A 12280-nucleotide genomic window follows, 5' to 3' on the forward strand; every position below is an offset into this window, starting at 1 on the left:
AGTGATTGGGCTAGGTGGGAGGCAAGGCTTGAAAGAGAAGGAAATGAGGAGGCATGGCTGGCCGAATTTTGCCATGCATACACCATTTGGCCGGCTCCATCCTTACCAATAAAAATGAACAATGTGAGAGATATAGAGATGGAGAAAGATTGTGATGGTAAAATATTTCATGATGGTATTTGTTGCATGATGGCTTTGTGCCAAGAAGATAATGGTGATGGTGGTTGAGACAATGGTAGAGCAAGAATAAGAGAGATGGTGAGTGAAGTAACCATATACCCAAAATGAAGAATATGGTGACTTAAATCATGAATTCATGAGGTCAAGGTAATGATGGAAAAGAATATAAATTGCTCTACAAATGAGAGGTCAATTGGGAGTGATTTGAAAGTATCAAATGATCATCCATTTGATCCAGAATTGGAGGATGGAGGGGATACAATGTGGTGGATCAGAGATGTGCATAAGATGTGCAAGTTTTGCCATTTGAAAAAGAACTCATTTGAAAAGTATTTGAAACACCTCAATTGTCTAGGGACAATTGGGAATGAACTCAAGTGGAATGGAACTTGAAAATGTTGAGAAAAACTAGTTGGAACTTAGGGATTCAAAAGTATTCTACTTACTTTCTCAAGTAAAGTAGAGTTTTTCTCAAACTTAAAATAAACAAGAAATGGTATAGATACCATAACAAGCCTTTTTGTGAAAAGGGAAAGCAAAATAGAAAGAAAAGTTTTAGAAATCAGTACTTTGTAGAAATGAGATGAAAAACAAAACCCATTTCAGTTCTTTGTTTTCTTTGAGGAAATAACTTGAAAAGATTTAATAAAACTAGAAGTAGTTTTGTGATCAAAACCAGAGAAGAAAAACAATAGGTTTTTGAGAAAGGAAACTTATTTAGAGAGGAGTGTTCTCAAGGGTAGGTGGTGGCTACATAATGTACCCATCATTTCCACTCTTGGTTTTGTAAAGATTAAACTTGAATAAAAACAAAAACAAGAGGTAAAAGAGGAAGAAGTGATCCGAGTGCTTGGAACATGGGATAGGATACCGGATCAAATTGAATATATGAGTTGCAAGGATTGACTGAGACATGCAGGACGTGGAGGTCAAAGAGGGTATTGCATAGATGGGATCCATGCATTGGGATCAACAATAACAGTTGTGGGTGCTTAGAGATCAATTGCCAAAGTCTGGACATTTTAAGCCTGTCAACACAGATGGTCGACATGGCCTCAAAACCAACAAGGATGAGAGTGTATAAGAGAGGGATGTAGCTAGGGGTAGGTGGTACCAAGTTTTGAATTAAGGATGATTGAGCTATCTTGTACCACAAAGAGGAAAAATCAAGATGGCACACTCATGTTGTCATCAGGGGAAGAGTTAGATGTAGTAAGAAGGAAAACAATTTTTCCTAAGCCACACATGTGTTTTATTTGGTGAGTTGCTTGTTCAACCACTAGGGGTGTCGTTCTATGAGGTAGCTCAAGACAAAATTCAACAAGCAAATCAAGACAATTCATCTACCAACAGATCAAGGCAATTCATCATAGCAAACAGATCAAGGAAATTCACCTTAATTAGTCTATAGAAAAAGTTTTTGTTCCCCCTGATTTTTGAAATAAGGACAACTAATCAAGGTTGAAAAAGTTGGGGTGTTACAGATCTTCCACCCTTAAAATAATCTCGTCCCGAGATTAGTGAGCGCAGAACAAGAGGGGTTGTAAAGCTTAACGAAAGTTAGACTCCATTCTTCTGTCGGCGTGCCGTTGTTGAGGGGGTCGCAACTTCAGCTTCTGAGAGACATGATGGATTCCTGCCGATGGCGAGCTTCATGAAGAGGTTGACTACTCCGTGCAGATGTTGGATCTGTAGCCTCTTAACAATCCTAGCGGAAACCACGACTTTGGAAAAGTTAGTGCACTCCATTGGTGCCTTAGCAGGGTTGAAAACTTTTTAGAGTTAGCTTGAATTTAGTGGAAGACGAAGTCTTCCACCCTTAGGATTGTTCAGCGGGATTCCTGAAAATTAGAGCTTCAGCCATGGGTCTTGTCAGGCGCTTTTGGGGAGAAGTCATTGATCTCTCGTCTTGAGTCGAACATCTTCTGTGGGCGTTGTGTAGTCCACGGCTTCGAGGGGAGCTAGTGCAATCCCACGTTTCCATCGCTGTTTTAGAAAGATTTAAAATTTTAGGGTCAGCTCAAATTTTTAGTGGAAGACGAAGTCTTCCACCCTTAAGATTTTTCATCGGGTTCTCGGAAAAACTCAGAGCTTCTGCCTTGTAGTTCTGTCTGGGGCTTCGGAAGAAGTCATCGGTCTTCCTTGTTCAGCTGAAGAATCTTCGGGGGCGACGTGAAGACCACAACTTCAAGAGGCACTCACGGTGTTAACTAAACCGTATGGGACGCGCGGTGAGTTAGTAAGTTGATGAAACACCTAGTTGGTATCCATATGAAGCAGCAACAGAGGTCGTCAGAGGCAATCTTCAGCTTGATGGTCAGTGCTGACTTATACCAGTTGAGAAGTTAGTGGGTAAACTACACTTAATCTTGAGTCTTGAGGTATCTTCAGGAGCTTCACTTGGTAAGGACCAGATGAACAAGGTGATGTAGCTTGGCTTTGACGCTATTGTTCACTCAACGGGTTAGACGGTGTGTTAGGGGGTATTTTGAAGAAGATATCCTAGAGGTTAGCACGACTATACTCCAAGGTTAGACCAAGTTAGTAAGGCTTCTCGCAGAGGTGCAGTCACTCTTGAAGGTAGGGGCTTCTGCTTCGTTGGCTTGGTAGAGTCGCTCCAGCTGATCTTGAAAGTAGTCGGCGTAGATAGGGGTCTGGGTTAGTTTTTCCTGACGGTTGAAAAACAACTGCTAACTGGGTTAGAGTTAGAGCCTTCCGTTAACCTATCCAACTAACTAGCAGTTAGCAAAACGTCGGCGAGGCAAATTTTAATCCTATCATTACATGTGACACCCATACAACCATAACCAGAGACAAAATACCACTAACAGAGGCTAATGGTATTTTTCCTAGATGCACAGTAACAAAACAAGATCAGCACAATTGGAATCATTCAAAAATATTTATTTTTCAATTTTTGAGACTCAAAATACTAACCAGAAACAGTGATCAAGTTTTATTTATTAAAAATCGCACAAAAATCCTAAAAATACAAGGTCAGTGGCGTCTGAAATATAATTTCATACTGGTTCTAGTGCAATTGGAATCACATCAATCGGAGCTACCAAACTATTTTTATTAGCAAAACAGCACACTGGCAGATTTCCATTTTTAATTTTTGTTTCACAAATTTCAAACAATTAAAAAGTGCGGAAACGTCTAAATAGCAAGACATACATGCACACAGCAAGCAGATACAAACATTCAAGGCAGCACACTAGGGAACCACAAACAATCATCACACCAGACATGGTACTCTAAATACCCAAAAATTCCTAATGCGCGGGGTAGCTCAATCAAAGCGATTGAGTTTGTCCTATCCATCCTATAGGTTTGGGGCTGGTCGCATATGTTGACGTCTTCATAACATTAGCATCAGCTTCAACTTGGATCCTTGTAGCAGTTGGTGGTGAAGGGGCCGGGTGTTGAGTCGTTGATGTTGAGGCGGAGGAGAAAGCTGCGTAGAACTTCTAGTCTCGACATCCCGGAAACATGAGGTCTTCGAAGAGGTAGCTGTTGAGGTGCTTCTAAAGTAGAGATATTCTCGTGGCTGGCCTAAAAATTACTAGTCAAGAAACTGAGGACTTGATCCCTGACGACTGCAAAAAGTGCGAGTCCATTGAGGAAGAAGGTCAGCTCCTTGACAGACTTTGGTGACAACCAAAGGCATGATCTTATTATCCCTTTATGTGCAGGACTAAGTCGGCGTCCGATCCTTCAATAGCTGCTGTTGGAGATACGTGAGACTTCATAAAAGGTTGATCCATCTTCGAGTTTGAGTCTCCGGTCTGAGTTGGGGACATCGTCTAACATGTGGGTTTGAAGTGGATGAGACAATAGAGTAAGAACTTTCAAACCCTTTTATAAAGCAGAGAGATAAGAATTTAGAAGCTTTGATTAAATAAGAGGAGTAGAAGCTATACTTCCGACTGAAGAAACAATTTGTTTCATAAATAGTTTTTCCCAAGTAATTGTTTCCTAACTAACGTCCATGCTAACTAAGGTCTCCTACAGTCAGGATAGCTCTGATACCAGCTCTGTGGGGACCCCGGACTAGCTGTCCGAAATACCCTGTTATGTATACAGTTCACGATCCCATGATCAGTGTGTCGTGAACACATAATCGAACTGATATCAAATTACACTATCCATTACAAAGCGGAATAAGAAAATTACAATGAGGTCACATGACCAATACTTACATAATAGCCTCGAAGGGCCTAACTAAACATCGAGTAGCATCATCACTTCAGCGACGCAGTACCCAAGTCATCCGCCATAACCCTACGAGCAACCGAGCGGGAAGACGTTCCTAGCTCGCATAGACGTCGCCAACTCCTTCTTCCTCTGTCGTGTTCCTCCAAGTCTGGCCAAGTAAATAGCCAGGGACAAAGCCGTGAGTACATTTGGAATTGTACTCGCAAACCATCAAGAAAGATGCTAACGAGCTAACTAAAAGAGACAAGAGAGGAAGAATAGTTTCTCTTGTGGATATAGCATGTGAAAGAGAATCGGTTTCTCTTGTGGATATAGCATGCGGAAGAGACATAGTTTCTCTCGTGGATAAAGCATGCACAAGAGCGTCGGTTTCTCTTATGGACATAGCATGCCGCCATCTCAATTGATGGGGACGCTTAGGAAGTTCTATGACATATCTATACTTTTATTGGAGATGAGGTAGCATAAGTCCATCTCGGTTGATGGAAATGCTAGAGGATTCCTATGACATACCTATATCTTTATTGAAGAAGATACTTCAAAAGATACTTATGACATCTCTATATCTTTGTTAAAGAAGAGTTCCTCTTCAAGAAACATTTAGGAAAGAGTTCCCCACTTAGCCTTCAATTTTCCACGACCATCTCCATATGGTCGTCACACGCCCTTTTTCCGTACCCTTCCGGTACATTCAACACAACACTTTCTTTGCAAAGCATTTATCAAAACAAAACTCAAGCCCCGGTAAAGGTAGACCTTTGCAACCCGTCCATGACCGCGGACGCGGCTATTCGAATAGATTTGACTCTGCAGAGTTTGCACACTTTCCCCACAACTATCCGGATACCTATCGTGTGGGCATCATCCCCGCATAACAACATATGCCACGACGGATACCCGGACATAACCTTTCGCCCATCTCCACTGGCACGAGTCCTTCCCTGCGGGCTTACCCCTTCCCGGCACCCCGGAAGCATACCTCCTTTTGAGCGTATCTCCGGCGCCATGACAGAAGACCCTCAGTAATCGTCCGGCTATCAGTTAAGACAGTGTATTGCCTCCTCCAGAGCGCAACCCGGCGTCAGAGGTCGTCATGACCCTCCCTAGAAAGTTGTGAAGGGTGCTCCTGCCAGCTTCAACAAACTACGGGCTAAGCCCCGTCCCACACCAGGGTAGAGTGGTTGCGCGATAAAAGTTGGGCTGGTGTACACTTATACGCAGTGCTCCTTTTTAAAACCATTTTTCCCACAACACCTTGGTTGTTCAACAAATAGCCATACACCACTTTTCCGAACATCTTTACCAAGATCCTTTGCTTTCTTAAACCATACGCTTGGGTTAACTCACCCAAGGTTTTCATAAAACATTTACAACAAGGTAAGCCTTGAGGGGTTCCCAACCTATAGTTTCATGAGTTGAACTAGAATTGCACTATGGCCGAGATGAGAGTCATCTTGCCATAGAAGCTATATAAAGGAGTAATGGGTGGATCATACTCGCTTAAGATAAGCATGTATGATGACAACACAAAGAGGATTATACTTTCAGATTTGTGGTGCTAAATATACAACTTAGATAGTGGAGTATCACTATCCAACATACTCTCCAATGGGTACACGGCATACTCCTCTCAAGTTGAGAATACACCAAGATCATGACATTGATACCTCTAAATTACAAAAGTGGTGAGTGTGGTGTAAGTTACTATCTTGAGAGGGAAGATGCTCAAGTTGAGCATACAAGATAACCAAGTGGAATAGCACGGCCATAATACCATGCATCCCAAATCACAACGACAATAGTGGAGTATCACCACTAGGGAGTACTCCACTAGCAACCATACATAGATGACAATAATAAGGAGAACAACACACATAGAACCGAGGTGCTTTGGACATCAACAAATGACATCCAACTAGACACCGAATCAGAGATCAAAAGATGGCTTGCCTTGGCTTATTTGTCCCCGGACTTCTTCAGCTCCATCAATATAAGAATCCCAATAACATAAATAAAATCCTCGTCCGATTCCACTTCTTCTTCTTCTCCGGAATTGTTCGCATCTATCGCCGGAAAATATAAATGGAACACAATCAATCATATTGCAACAATCATAACAAGTATGCAACAATCAACAATCAAAAGCTAACCACTCTTCTACGGCTAACATATTAAAGACTTATAGATACTACAAAGCATCTAAAAGAAAACCCATTTTATTTACCTAGTAAAGGTATGAGAGTGCCACGACTTAGCAATTGTCTTTCTCGGCTATCACCATGGTATAAACTAAGTATCCCCTGGTAGATAACATAAAAAGGAGGACAAGTGCATTAGTTTGGCATCACAAACATTCACAATACATTTTCAAACAATTTTTGGAAAAGTAGAAATCAGTTTTCCTAATATAATTTGTTCCCATAACACTACAACCAAAATAGGAAGCAAACCATAATCCACATCATTTGAAAACTCAAGCTAAACAAAAGAGCTAATGTTAAGTTGCAGAGGTTTTGCTTTGCAAGCATAAAACAATGGTTGCCCATCTCTACCAAAAAGAGTTGGTCTAGGGTTTTAAATAAACCGAAAGGTTTTGCTTCAACAATGCATGTCACACATAAACATTACTATCAGTAACAAATATGTATGAACAGAGACTAATAATATTTTTCCTATAAAGCCAGTACTCATACAAGACTAACCCAATTGGAATCACCCAAAAATATTAAACATACAATTTTAGGAATTTCTTTGAATCTGACTGTACAGAAAACAAGATCTGTAAGCCATGAATCGTAGAAAAATCCTAAAAATATGAGGCCACTTGCATTTGAAAGGTAATTAAACAGAGATGCATACACAATTGGATTTGGGTTCAAATTGTTACTGAAACTCTCATAAATGGATTTACAAGTTTACTGCATGTTTTCACCATTTGCTTTAACTATGGAGTTGCAGAACAGATAAAGGTTTGAAACTTGTTTGAGATTATTAAGAAAACATTCAGTAATCCTACAGAAGTGGAATCACTCAATTAGGTTCAAAAATGGATTTTTGATGAATTAAAAGCTAACAGCCATGTCTGCAGAACATACAGAACAAGTTTAATTCATCACAAATCATACACAAATCATAAAAATATGAGGTCTGCTGCATCTGAAAGGTATTGAATAGGTGGTTCTTACCCAGTTGGTTTCATTCAAAAATTCGTCTCCAAGCTCCTGGTTTAATTCGACAAAGTCAGATCTGACCAGATCTTGATCTGTGAACCGTTTCAGTTTCAGGAGGTCAATCGAAGTGAAACCACCGCCAAAATGAAGGTACTGAAGAGGGCTTTCACCCACAGTTGAGTTTGCTCAAAAAGGTTTTGTAAAACGGGAGAAATCTAACAAACAGTGATTCTGCATGTTTTCAGGACTTTATTTACCATGCAAAATCCGTAAAGAATTTGAGGATGAGACCAACGCCAAGTTGTAGATCTTTTAAATACCTATCTACGGAACTTTGAATCACTCGATTTGGATCTGCACACGAGATTTGGCGGATTTTACAAGTTCGTACCAGAATCTGAAACAGCAAGATACAGAAATTACTGCAAGGTTTTGGACGAACTTTGGTCAAGAGCTTCAGATCTGAGGATTGCTCAACCTTCTCCATGCTTGGACCAACATGCACCTGCATCAAGATCCAATCTTGTGAGAGGAGAAAGGAGAAATAGGGCTGGATTCATGAAAGATTAGGGGAGAAGAGAGTGAGAGGGAAGCTCTCATGGTGAGGGGAAGCTTGGGAGAGAAGGGAGCTGCATCTTGGAGTGCTCTTCATGGCCATGGCCGGCCAATGGAGCAAGGTGGAGCAGCAGCTCGTGGTGGAGGGCAGGGAGAGAGTGTGAGGGAGTGGAGAGTGAGAAAAATGAGCCAAAGGGGAGGTGGAGTGGCCGGCCAAGAGCCTTTTATAGAGGGAGAGGAGTTGGCTGCCTCTTTCTTGATTGGTGGAGGTGGGTGGCTGCTCATTTAGTGATTGGGCTAGGTGGGAGGCAAGGCTTGAAAGAGAAGGAAATGAGGAGGCATGGCTGGCCGAATTTTGCCATGCATACACCATTTGGCCGGCTCCATCCTTACCAATAAAAATGAACAATGTGAGAGATATAGAGATGGAGAAAGATTGTGATGGTAAAATATTTCATGATGGTATTTGTTGCATGATGGCTTTGTGCCAAGAAGATAATGGTGATGGTGGTTGAGACAATGGTAGAGCAAGAATAAGAGAGATGGTGAGTGAAGTAACCATATACCCAAAATGAAGAATATGGTGACTTAAATCATGAATTCATGAGGTCAAGGTAATGATGGAAAAGAATATAAATTGCTCTACAAATGAGAGGTCAATTGGGAGTGATTTGAAAGTATCAAATGATCATCCATTTGATCCAGAATTGGAGGATGGAGGGGATACAATGTGGTGGATCAGAGATGTGCATAAGATGTGCAAGTTTTGCCATTTGAAAAAGAACTCATTTGAAAAGTATTTGAAACACCTCAATTGTCTAGGGACAATTGGGAATGAACTCAAGTGGAATGGAACTTGAAAATGTTGAGAAAAACTAGTTGGAACTTAGGGATTCAAAAGTATTCTACTTACTTTCTCAAGTAAAGTAGAGTTTTTCTCAAACTTAAAATAAACAAGAAATGGTATAGATACCATAACAAGCCTTTTTGTGAAAAGGGAAAGCAAAATAGAAAGAAAAGTTTTAGAAATCAGTACTTTGTAGAAATGAGATGAAAAACAAAACCCATTTCAGTTCTTTGTTTTCTTTGAGGAAATAACTTGAAAAGATTTAATAAAACTAGAAGTAGTTTTGTGATCAAAACCGAGAGAAGAAAAACAATAGGTTTTTGAGAAAGGAAACTTATTTAGAGAGGAGTGTTCTCAAGGGTAGGTGGTGGCTACATAATGTACCCATCATTTCCACTCTTGGTTTTGTAAAGATTAAACTTGAATAAAAACAAAAACAAGAGGTAAAAGAGGAAGAAGTGATCTGGTGCTGGAACATGGGATAGGATACCAGATCAAATTGAATATATGAGTTGCAAGGATTGACTGAGACATGCAGGACGTGGAGGTCAAAGAGGGTATTGCATAGATGGGATCCATGCATTGGGATCAACAATAACAGTTGTGGGTGCTTAGAGATCAATTGCCAAAGTCTGGACATTTTAAGCCTGTCAACACAGATGGTCGACATGGCCTCAAAACCAACAAGGATGAGAGTGTATAAGAGAGGGATGTAGCTAGGGGTAGGTGGTACCAAGTTTTGAATTAAGGATGATTGAGCTATCTTGTACCACAAAGAGGAAAAATCAAGATGGCACACTCATGTTGTCATCAGGGGAAGAGTTAGATGTAGTAAGAAGGAAAACAATTTTTCCTAAGCCACACATGTGTTTTATTTGGTGAGTTGCTTGTTCAACCACTAGGGGTGTCGTTCTATGAGGTAGCTCAAGACAAAATTCAACAAGCAAATCAAGACAATTCATCTACCAACGAGATCAAGGCAATTCATCATAGCAAACAGATCAAGGAAATTCACCTTAATTAGTCTATAGAAAAAGTTTTTGTTCCCCCTGATTTTTGAAATAAGGACAACTAATCAAGGTTGAAAAAGTTGGGGTGTTACACTTTAGGTACCCATTTGTCAATGGATCCTATCATGTTAGTAACAAGGGGTTTGGGAACCCAAATAGTCCAATCAACATTGTCCTCTAATACGTCCCAAACATATCTATAATTTTTTATGCTCCATGCTTGTTTTGTTACAATTCTTATATGTTTTATGTGCACTTTTCCACACTTTAGCATTTTCTGGGACTAACCTATTAACGCAGTGCCGCAGTGCAGTTCCTGTTTTCTGCTGTTTTTGTGTTTCAGAAAAGTTGTACATGAAAGTTTCTCGGAATTGGACGAAACAAAAGCCAAGAGTCTTATTTTTCCGGGACGAAGACGGAGCCAGAAGGACACACGCATGAGAGCTACCACGTGGCAGTACATAGGGCAGGCGCGGCCTCACCCTTGGCCGCGCCTGGCCCATGTACTGGCGCCTCGTCGCCTCGTTTGCTCCGCCCTTCCGCCTATTTATTCCTCGTATCGGGAAAACCCCGGGGACGAGAGCCTCCATCCACGAAAAGTTCCGACGTCGCCGTCAACCGAAACCCCCGTTCGGGAGGGTTCTGCAGTCCATCCCGGCACCCTGCCGGAGAGGGAAATCACCGCTGGAGGCCTCTACATCGCCATGTCTTCATCCGAGGTGATGCGTGAGTAGTCCTCCATGGGACCATGGGTCCATAGCAGTAGATAGATGGTTGTCCTCTCCTTGTTGTGCTTCATGTATAGATCTTGTGAGCTGCCTAACATGATCAAGATCATCTATTTATAATTACTACATGTTGGTTTGATGTGGATCCGATTTATAGAGAGATTGCTTTGGTTGAGATTATGTATTATGTTATTATGATCTTGCATGCTCTCCGTTTCTAGTAGATGCTCTGGCCAAGTAGATGCTAGCGACTCCAAGAGGGAATATTTACGCTCGATAGTGGGTTCATGCCTCTATTTAACCATGGGAAGTGACCTTGTTCTCTACGGTTGTAGATGTGTTGTTGCTACTAGAGAGAAAACAACGGTGTTCTATTCAAGGGTAGTTTCATCGTTTACTTTACACACATTGCTTAAAGCGATAGTCCGTTGCTTGCAACTTATCTGGAGGGTGTTGCGGATGCAATCCTGAAGGTGGATTATTAGCCATAGATGCAGTTGGATTACAGTCTATGTATATTTTTGTAATGCCCGCATACTTTCATAGCATGTATTCTGCACCTACCATTAGCGTAGAATATCTGTTTGTCAATTTCCCATCTGTAATTTGTTTACCCAGCATATTTATTTTATTGGGGAGGCGCCTCTAGTGAACTGTGGACCCCGGTCCTTCTTCTTCTAATTGCAATCTTCTACAACATTTTTCTCGTTACGTTCTCTGCAAACAATTCTTCTTCCACACGGTTCGTTTAATCCTTTGTTTTCAGCAAAACCAGTGAGCTTGACAACCTCGCTGAAAGCTGGGGACAAAGTACTTGCTTGTTTGTGTGCAGGTATCCACGTTGCTGCTGATGCTGGCAGTGCGCCCTGCCACGAGTTGGTTCGCAACACCTCGGGAGAGAACGTTTTTCTCCTACTGGTCGATAAACCTTGGTTTCTTACTGAGGGAAAACTTCCTGTTGTGCTCATCATACCTTCCTCTCGGGGTTCCACTCAACGTTGCGCATAAATTCTCCTTCATCAACTTCACACCAGCAAGACTTTTTCTGGCGCCGTTGCCGGGGAGAAAGGCATCTCTTCTGCGAGGGGAGTCTCTCACTCTCAACTCTTTTACTTTGTTATTGTTTTGCTTGCATATTTTATTTTTATCTTGTTTGCATTTTATGAAAATCCAAAAAAATTGTATAGTTTCTATTTGTGTTGTTTACTTTACTTTGCAAAACGAATGTCCCTGAAGTTGAGGTTCGTACTTTTAAGCAACAAGGGGGTGAAAGTTTGAAAGATGCTTGGTATAGAATATGTGATTCTCATCATAAATGTACTAAGAAATATTCTACTGTGATTCTTCTTAGTAATTTCTATGTTGGTATTTCTACTTGGAATAGATATGTTCTAGATACTCTTATTGGTGGTAATTTGCTAGGTGTTCCCGCTTCGGAAGCCTATGTTTTAATTGAAAGTTTAGTAGGAAGTCCTCCCATTAATGTTGCTAAAACTGAGATCACTTTAGAATAGGTGGTAAAAAGACTAGATTCTTTAGAGAAAAGTTTGCCCAATTTACTTTTTGATGCTA

The sequence above is a fragment of the Lolium rigidum genome, chromosome 5 (genome assembly GCF_022539505.1).
Source record: "Lolium rigidum isolate FL_2022 chromosome 5, APGP_CSIRO_Lrig_0.1, whole genome shotgun sequence".
In the NCBI taxonomy this organism is placed as follows: domain Eukaryota; kingdom Viridiplantae; phylum Streptophyta; class Magnoliopsida; order Poales; family Poaceae; genus Lolium; species Lolium rigidum.